At 40.8% G+C, this 10,253-nt stretch overlaps 1 protein-coding gene across 1 annotated transcript in view; it reads left to right on the top strand.

Moving 5' to 3' along the window:
- The window catches only part of htr2cl1 (5-hydroxytryptamine (serotonin) receptor 2C, G protein-coupled-like 1), a 377,534-nt gene that overhangs the window by 168,775 nt on the left and 198,506 nt on the right, over nucleotides 1-10,253 (top strand). Inside the window, exon 2 of the mRNA XM_037976347.1 lies at nucleotides 4,737-4,851. The gene's annotated coding sequence lies outside the window, so the exon portion shown is untranslated. The remainder of the gene's footprint in view (nucleotides 1-4,736; nucleotides 4,852-10,253) is intronic.

Here is a 10,253-nt window from a genome sequence, read left to right as displayed (position 1 = left end):
AATAAAATCCAAGGCGCATTGGTCAGGTCCCGGATGCAGAACATCACGGAGATGGATGCTCCCTCTAGCTTCTTCTTCAGCCTAGAGAGGAAGCAAACTCGCTGCTATCGGACGCAGGGCAGAGGAAGCAGATCCACTCGCTGCTATCGGACGCAGGGCAGCCCCTGAGTGATCCAGGTCAGATCAGGAGGAGGGCTGGGGAGTTTTACCATTCCCTGTATGAGAGCGAATACATGGAGAATGAGGAACTGTTCGGGGAGTTCTGCGAGGAACTACCCCAGGTCTCTGAGGAGACCAACTCCGAGCTGGAGCGCCCCCTGGGGCTTCAGGAGCTCCACACAGCCCTCCACAGCATGCAAGGCCAGAGGTCCCCAGGCATCGACGGGCTCACTGTAGAGTTCTATAGAGCCTACTGGGACTTTCTGGCCAAAGACATGCTTGAAGTCTACAACGAAGGTCTGTACACTGGATCGCTCCCCCTGTCCTGCCGCAGGGCAGTCATTGCCCTGCTGCCCAAAAAAGGCAATCTGCAGGACATTAAGAACTGGCGCCCTGTGTCCGTCCTCTGCACCGACTATAAGATCCTCTCCAAGGTCCTTGCGGCTAGGCTGAGGGAAGCTATGGAGCAGGTCATCCACCGGGACCAGACCTATTGCGTCCCCAGCAGGTCCATGGTAGATAACATCTACCTGATTCGGGATGTTTTGGAAGTCTCCGGTTCATTGGGTTTAGAAACGGGCTTGATCTCATTAGATCAAGAAAAGGCTTTTGACCGCGTTGAACACAGCTTCCTCTGGAAAACCATGAGGGGGTTTGGGTTCAGCGAGGGTTTCATAGCCAAGATCCAGGTTCTGTACAGTGACATTGAGAGTGTGTTAAAGATCAATGGTAGCCTGTGTGCTCCTTTTAGGGTGTGTAGAGGCGTTCGGCAGGGCTGCGCGCTCTCTGGGATGCTCTACGCACTCTCCCTGGAACCTCTCCTCCAGAAAATACGCTCGAGTGTTCATGGTCTGGTTTTACCTGGTTTTAGTAACCATACTGTTTTATCTGCCTATGCTGATGATGTTGTTGTTTTTACAAAAGATCAACAAGATGGCAGTGTTTTAACCAAGATCACAGAAAAGTTCTCTGTACTGTCTGCAGCGAGGGTGAACTGGGGAAAGAGTGAAGCCCTGGCCGTCGGCCAGTGGTCTGCTGGGCTCCCGGTTCTCCCTCAGGGTCTTATTTGGGAAAAAGATGGTTTTAAATATCTTGGTGTGTTTTTAGGCAGTAAGGATATTGTAAACAAGAACTGGGAAAACGTCGAACAGAAAATCAAAGACAAGTTGTCTAAATGGAAGTGGCTGCACTCCCAGATGTCGTACCGGGGCAGAGTGTTGGTTTTAAACAACCTGGCGGCATCGCAGCTGTGGCACAAACTGAGTGTTTTAGACCCACCATCTGGCTTACTTGTAAAAATACAGTCAGAGATGGTCAACTTTTTTTGGAACGGTCTACACTGGGTGCCACAGTCTGTGCTGTTTTTACCAAGAGAGGAGGGGGGCCAGGGCCTTGTCCACCTGGCCAGCAGAACTGCAACTTTCCGTCGACAGTTTATTCAGAAATACCTAACAGGATCTCCTGTGTGGAGGGATGTGGCCAGCTGTATCCTCAGGCGTGTTAATTGTCTGGGGCTGGATGCTGCTCTGTTTTTAACTGATTTTAGCTTTCTAAAGTTGAATGGGTTGCCTCAGTTTTATCAGGGTGTTTTTAAATCCTGCGCTCTTTTTAAATTGCAAAGAGCAGAAACGCATAATTCTCTGCATTGGCTTTTAGAAGAACCGTTGGTGTGTGGAGCGAGACTGGATGTCCAGGACGGCAGCGTGCCGGGCCTTACTGAGGCGCTGTCCAGGTCTGGGACGGTGACCCTGAAGCGGCTGGTGCGGGTGGCCGGACCGGACTTCTCAAACATCCGGGAGGTTGGCTTGCTGCTTGGGGTCCGGTCCGCCAGACTGATACAGCGTTTCCTGGAGCGGGTGAAGGAGCAGCTGTCGGCTGAGGAGAGGCGGCTCCTGCAGCTCTACGTCCACGAAAAGTGCCTGCCCGACCAGAATGACCCGTTCCCGGACGTGTGCCTGAAACCTGATTTTGAAGAGGACAGTGGCCCCCTGCTGGACTTTACAGAGCCGGAAATGGATTTGTGCAAAACAAGTTCGAAAGTCCTGTACAAATCTTGTGTAAAGACATTAAGCAAGAGAACTCTCCAAAAAAGGCCCACCAATGTGTGGAGCGACAAATTCAGAGGACAAGAACCAAAGTGGAGGACTTTGTACAAGCCTCCCATAAAGAAAAGGACTGGTGACCTTCAGTGGAGGATCCTCCATGGAGCCATCGCCACAAACTCGTTTTTATCGGTCATCGGTCCTGGGGTTTTAAATGAGTGTCCATTTTGCAGTTTGTCTGAGAGTGTTTTTCATGTTTTTACAGATTGTGTACGGCTAACTGGTTTTTTACATTTTTTAATGAGATTTTTTAGCCTGTTTGGTGTGGTTTTTACCAATTCTGTTTTTATCTACGGTGTGCATTACAGTCGAGCCACCAGTTTTAAATCCCGCATTTTAAATTATTTAATCGCAGAGGCCAAAATGGCAATTTATTTAACTCGACGTGACAAAATGCAGGCTGGACCTCAACTTGATGTCGTGGCTCTGTGGAAGTGTAGCGTTAAAGCTAGGCTAAGATTGGAGTTTTGTTTCCACAGAGCCACCGGGGATTTAAATAGTTTTTTATAATTGTGGGGTTTTAATAATGTATTGTGCACTGTTTCTGATCAGGGAGAACTAAATTTTAACAAGCTGCTGATGTAAATATTTATTGTTTTTATTTAGTTTTCATGGACCTGATGATTATGTAAAAATATATGTTTAAATAATTGTAAATAAACGTTTTGGTAAAAATCAAAAATCTTCTTGATTTTTATTGGTGGTTTGTAAACAACTGAAGGAATCAATACCGCCACCAACTGGTAAAGAGTGTCTGCTAAACTTTTCTCCTTCTTGCATTTAGCAGCAACTCGAGCACATTGCTGCCCCCTATATGTCAAGAGGACAAATAACACCTTTTCTGTTCAAATTGCCAACCCGCCACAGTTGCGTGTGTGTTGATCAAATTCACCCGCCACTTCAAATATTTACCCGCATTTGGCCAGTGGTGGCCAGTGGTGGGTGCTAATTTTTACTATTGGGCTTAACAAAAGTGAAAACTATATTTTTCCAACTTGAAATTTTATGACTTTCCAAAAAAAACATCATTAGAAAAAGTGATACTTTGTTTTTGTTTATGTTTCCATGTGGGCTGTACACCACTAGGGTACAAGGATTGTCTTATGGGTCATTTTGACCCGTGAATTATAAAAGCATTTAAACACCAGAAAAAGTCCAAAAGGCCACATACAAAATCTCTCTAACACACACATAATCACACACCCCCACCACCACCCCACCACACACACACAGGGAAGCTGTGTGGAGCACCAGAGAAGAAAGAGGATGCAGGTTATGCTTTAATTAACAGTTGGACTGAGGGGGCATAATGTCACATGTGACAACTTTTTCACCTCCTATGAACTCGGCCATCAGCTCCTGAACAGGAAGATGAGCATGGTTGGAACTGTTTGGAAGAATAAGCCTGAACTCCCCCCTGCACTCCTCGCAACAAGAGGCAGAGTGGTCTTCTCAACAAAGTTTGCCTTCACTCCCACCACCACTCTTGTTTCTTATGTTCCAAAAAGGAACAAGAACATAATGCCTTTGTGATATGGCAGGAGATCAACCCGACCTGGATGTCAGGAAAGAAAAGCAAGAGGATGTTCCTTGAGCATTTGGGAAAGGCTCTTGTCACCTGGAGCATTGAGAGAAGGGAGCGCCTGCCATTGTGGAAGCTGTTCAGGGAGCTGAATCTTGTCCTGATCCACCTAAGGCTGCAGCTGGGTCATTCAAAAGAAAAAAGGTGCCAGTTATGCCCCTGGAAGAAGGACTGCAAGACAAAAGTTGTGCTGCACATGTGACAAATAAATCTGCAATGCCCATTCTGACGTCCGCACATACTGTCCTACATGTCCTAAATAGAGTTGATGTTGAAAATTGTTCACGAAATTAAGCAACATTTTGTTGTTTTGTGTAATGCACTTTGGATCGCCTTGCTGCTGAAAAGTGATATATAAATAAATTTCACTTCACTTATGAGAGAAGTATTTTTATTATTCACTTCCTAAAAAAATATAAAAGAATAAACAATTGACAAAAAAGTTCCAGATTGTTGACTGTTTTTTCCCCTTTCAATATAATTAATTCAGAAGTAATTACTTCAAATTTATATAATAGCAATAATAAACCTTTACTGTGTAAAAGAAAACTGTTTTACAGTTGGTTTGTGGTAAAAACAAAATAAAGCGTAATACTGTTCACTGGTAATTGTCTAAATTGAGTTGAATTGATAAACAACATTTTGATGTTAAAATTCAATTAAGCTGCTTTATTTTGTGGCTTTGGTAGAGCGGGTCATTTTTGACCCGTAGGAAAAGGGGAGTAAACAGAATGTTAAGATTGCACAAGGTTTAAAAAAGAACACAGATGTTTGTTTAAACTTTTGAACAGTAGCTGCATTGGCATCCTTCAAATTTTCTTCAGAAAAGTTCTAGTTTAGTTACACTAGCTACAATAAGAAATCTTTTTTTTTTCATTTTCCACTTCTTTCAGGATAAACAGCAGATGTTTAGATCCTCCTAATCCAACAAGACAGTTTCCAGTTCTTGACAAGACATCAAGGCGTATTCGACTGTTTCTTTTGAAGGCCAAATAACACACGTTAAAGGTGAGTACATCAAAACACACAGTGTAACAAACACATATTCTGTTTTTGAAGCCTTATTCAGTTCAGTTTTTGTGTTGTTGCAATGTATTTGAAAAACAGTAATAAATTATATCATGTCTCAGTTTTTAGTGTCAGTGTTTTGTGGTGCCATAATGCTTTTTAAAAGTGAACAGTCTTACCTGACTTTGTGGTTTTGAGCAGTAGCTGTGATCAGATCAAACCATTCTGTCATATTTTATTCACTGCTGGATGCACCTTACACTTTGATCTTGCATTATTGTTCTAGGTTACTTTTTCCTAGGAAACACACAGAGCCTGAGTCAGTTTAAAAGAGCTTTACCACACAAAGACAGATATAGAAATAAATAATCTTTTTTCACTCCAGAAAAGTTGCAGCTTTCAGCCAACTTGATGATTTCATTATAATAAGCTCAGTGGTTTGCTCTGCTGCTTCAGTGTGTGCTAGTTAGCAAAGAAGAGTCTGACACTATTTGATAAATGGGAGTTGAGTATGTTTTCTCAAGGTTTACTCATTGACTTTTTACAATGACCATATGCAACACTTATGCAAATGCATATTTTATGGCACATATGCTAAGAGAGGTTTGACTGACTTAAATCTCAAGCTGCTAAATGCTTGAGAAAAAAAAATATAATGTAGCTTTTCAAAATTTGATGTAGCAAACACTTTTTTTTAGAATTAGGTTTCCTTGTTACATTTTTGGTCAAAAGCAACAAAAAATGTATATAAATTGATATAAAGTTATAAATCTGTCCTACTGAAACAAAAGCATTTGTTATTTTAGCAATTTTGTTTACATCTAAGTCATGGGTGCCATCAGAGGGGGCAATAGCCACCCCTATTAATTTGCTCCCATGCACGGGACAGTCTTATATTAGATTATATTAGGTAAATATTAGATAAGACCCTTTCCCTTGGGAAGGTTCCTTCAGGGAAATTAAGGTTCCAGCAGCAGCAGCATCAATACAGAACAGAGGTAGAACACTATATAAATATAAAGAACATAAAATAGAGGCTAAAAAAGAAAGATCCACTGACTGTCACACACCTGAGTGTATGAAATTTGTTCTCTGCATTTGACCCATCCCCTGAGGGAGCAGTGAGCAGCAGCTGTACCACGCTCAGGAATCATTTGGTGATCAAACCACCCAATTCCAACCCTTAATGCTGAGTGTCAAGCAGTCCCATTTTTACAGTCTTTGGTATGACCTGGCCAGGGATTGAACCCACAACCTCCCAGTTTCAGGGCAGACACTCTACCACTAGGCCACTGAGCTGGTAGGAGGGGTATTGCACATTGTTATTGCAGTTTGAACTGTACAGTACATATAAAGTCAAGTTGGTGGTTCCTACTCATCATTCCATCCCCTATCCTCCTATATGCATGTAATATTTTTTCATGAATATGATTTTAAGAGAAAAGAAGACAGACTTCAGTGAGTTTAATAGTGACTGGGCTGTACTCAGCAATGCCAGCTTTAAAATTATGCTGGTGTAGATTCTCATTTATCCAGGTCATGGTACAATAAATAAAAAAAAAAAAACAGCTGGATTTCTATTCTTTTGTTTAAGACCTTTTGCTCCCCATCCAGCGAGCTTTATCAGTTCCAAAAAGCAGTAGGTGTGGAGTTACAAGCTCTTACAGTGAGATGCTATGAAAGCAAGATTCACATGTAGAATGCACTCACTCACCTCACAATGGAAAGTCATTTGGGTCTTTGTTTGCCTGGCTCACAAATGAGATGCTTTGTTCACATGAATGAAGGTGCTGATTAGACTGAAAATGACTGGGTATCAGACCTAATGTTCCACTGTAGGTTTTAGAAAGTTGAACTTTGCGACCTCCAGCTCTATTTAAAGTTGGTTTCTCTCTTTTGACATAGATGGCTTCCGGCTGTCTTTTCGGTCCAAAATATGAACATTTTGGTCCTCAAAAGAGTGTCCTTTATCCTTGAGGGGTAGGTGGACAGCTGAGTCTTGTCCTGAAGAGCTGGCTCTCCTGTGTTGAATTGTGCATCTTTGGAGAAGCTGTTTAGTTTCTCCAATATAGAGGTAAGAACATCTGAACTGCATACACCATGCTGCTCAATTTGTATTTGGGATTTTTGTCCTTAGGTTGAACCAGCCTCTGTCTGAGAATCTTGTTTGGATGAAATGTATCGGGATGTTGTGTTTGGATGAAATCCATCTGAGTTTCTCAGATACTCCATCAACATAAGGGATGACATTGTTCTTTGAGATTCTTCTTCTTTTACTTACTTTACTTACTTCTGTTGACAGTGCATGTTTGAAAGGCAGTTCTTACACAGAAATGAATGAGCAACCACTATCTCTCCTTTTATCTCTCCTTTCAAATATGCTCGGAAAATAAATAAATAAATCTTTTACCTCTTTTCTTTTTGTATTTTGTGGGCCCTAACAGCAGGTAAACACCGCAACCTGGAAGTCAGATACCTTCATTTTTCTCCCCGTCGGGCCACCAATTTGTAGGTTTTAAAGGCAGTTCACAGAAATGAATGAGCAACCACTATCTTTCTTTTTGCAGAACACGGGGAATCTTTAATTATCACAACTTATCATCTTCAGAAATACCACAGAAAATCCCAAAGTATCTTTGAGACTGGGGCGTATTTATACAGACATAATACACTGGTGTGTATTGCATATTGCTGACCAATTCATGATTGCTCATAAGTTTACTTCTCTTACGTCACTTACAGGAAACCAGCCTAGACAGCTGGGTCAGCTCGCTTCAAACCGAACACACTCCACCCAGAACAAATACACTGTTTTCCAGGAACTGTCTTATCATTATTAACACCCTCTTCTAGCATAGTACTGTTCTGGAAGGTTCTTGGCAATAACAGCTTAAAACTCTTTACACAAGATCCTGGCCGACATTTAAACTCTACAGTTCTCTTCCACATTTGGTAAACTGCATTTTCCCCCACAACAGAAAGTTTGTGTTCCAGTGGGTGGTGAGAGCCAAACAGTAGGTATTGATATGTGTGGGTTGGTTTCCCGTTGATCTCAATGTTGAGGCTGTCCTCTCTTTCCATGTGAACTAGACAGTCCAAAAAAGCAGCTTGTTGTCATTGGCATCTTCTCTGATAAACTTGATGTTGTTGTCAACAGAGTTGACTTGTCTAGTGAATGATTCTACTTCATTAGCTTGGATTTTGACCCAGGTACCAACCACATATCTGAACCAGTGGCTCGGTGTTGTTTGCTCAAAGAAGTTTAGGGCTCTCTATTCCACTTCCTCCATGTAGAGACTGACCATGATGGGTAACACTGGGGATCCCATGGCACAACCATGCTTCTGTCTGTAAAAACTGTCATTGTATCTGAAATAAATGGTGGAAAGAGGTTCAGCAGGGTACAGATCTGGTCAAGGGTGAAATAAGTCCTGTTATTTTGGCCATTGTCTTGTTAAAGTTGTTTTCTGACAGTTTCCGCTGCTTCTGAAGTGAGTTTTTTAAGTGAAAAGTGAAGTCACATTAAAGGATACAAGGGCTACATGTTGAACTTTGTTTTCCAAAATACACGGAGTTCTCTATGTGATGTGATGTGTTTCTAACAAAAAAAGAGCTAAAATACCAGCAAGAAGATTTTGTAATATTATATGTCACTGAGTTTTTGCTTCTGTTGATGGGTCAGAGTAGCGTTCCTTCCTTGTGTATTTTGAGAAGTCCATAAAAATGTGGAGTGGTTTCCTCTTTATATAATTTGTGGCACAATTGATTACATTGTCGTTTTCAAGTTTTTGCAAGTATTCTGTAATCTTCTTTTTGGAGATGCTAACTGGGTCCATCTTCAGGTTCTCATATCTCAACTTTGAAATTCAATGTAAATTATTTCCATTTACAATTTGGTTTGTATCTTCATTCTGTTGTTTGTCTTTTATAAAAGACTTAAGAATTTTTGGTTGTACTTTATGGCATGTAGATTGTGCAGTGAAGCCACTAACCCTGATTACCTTTTGGTCGTACTGGGAGTGTGTTTGTGTGTGCTTAGCTCAAGGGATTAGTCAGATTTAGGTGTAAATCTATTTGATATTAGAAAAACAAGTCAGTGAAATACGCCAAGGAATGAACACACTCCTTCTACTAAAGCTGATTATTTAGCCAAAACCCAGATCCTCACACCTAAGGCTTAGTAGTTTGATATATTTAACACCAGTGGAGAAAGCAGAAATCTGACAGGATTTTTACTATAATAGAGTGAGGAATTACCTGGTGTGAGATTCTTAATGTTTGTACAAAAAATATCATAGACTAAAAGTATTGTGATTTTAAAGAGAAATACAAGTATATTAGATGATCTATGTGATTATTTAGCGACCAAAATACAAATATTACTAATACTTCTGCTACTTGTCAGATGTTGTGCAGATCGGACAGTATCAGTTTAAATACCCCGTATATAAACTGAACAAGAACAGCTAGCAGTGACTCAGACATTCATTGTTTCCTGATCCATAATGTAGACATAAAGATTTGCCAATGATTTGCTTCGTGTGTGCAGTTTTTGGATATCTCTGAGCTTTTGTGTACACTTTGCCTCATTAGATTTTTATGTCTTAGATTCTGTAAATTTATATTAAGGTTGCAATTTCTTTGCTCAAATTGCTTTTCTTGGTGACTGCATTTGCCTCAATCAGAAGACAATAGTTACTTTACGTAATTTTTCTGTCCATAGAAAAGATGCCCTAATTGCAACAGATACAGGAAAGTTTTTCAAATATTATGTTTGCAGAAGGAGTTTATCATGAATTCCTACACTTGTGTCTGTGACTGGTTGTTTAACTGTTATCTTACCTGTGGTCATGTGCCAATTTGAACCACAAACATGGATTTGTTTTTTGTTTTTAACCACAGGTCATTTTGAATGTTTTGAAGAGTTTTTTAGGTAGTTTGTGCATATGGTTTAACAGAGCTGTTGATTAGTTAATTTATGATTAACTAAATTACACTATAAAAATTAATATGATGGTCAGAAAGAGTTGAATGATATCCGTAGTGAAATTGTAATATCAGTTTTATTTATTTATTTATTTATATATATATATATATATATATATATATATATAGGGGAATGCTTAGAGATGTACAACATCAACAGGACTCTAAGAGCCTTCATTGCAAACTCGATGGGGCTGTGGAAAACCACCCTTGAAACCAACTGCAAACCACTTGCACAAGTGTCCATTAAATGTGGCATATACCAAGGCGATGCGCTGTCCCCACTGCTGTTCTGCATAGGACTGAACCCCCTCAGCCAAATCATCAACAAGACTGGCTACGGATACCGACTCAAGAATGGGGCCACCATCAGTCACCTCCTCTACATGGATGACATCAAGCTGTATGCCAAGAGT

The sequence above is a fragment of the Kryptolebias marmoratus genome, linkage group LG7 (genome assembly GCF_001649575.2).
Source record: "Kryptolebias marmoratus isolate JLee-2015 linkage group LG7, ASM164957v2, whole genome shotgun sequence".
In the NCBI taxonomy this organism is placed as follows: Eukaryota; Metazoa; Chordata; class Actinopteri; order Cyprinodontiformes; family Rivulidae; genus Kryptolebias; species Kryptolebias marmoratus.
This window is presented reverse-complemented; position numbering and strand designations above follow the sequence as displayed.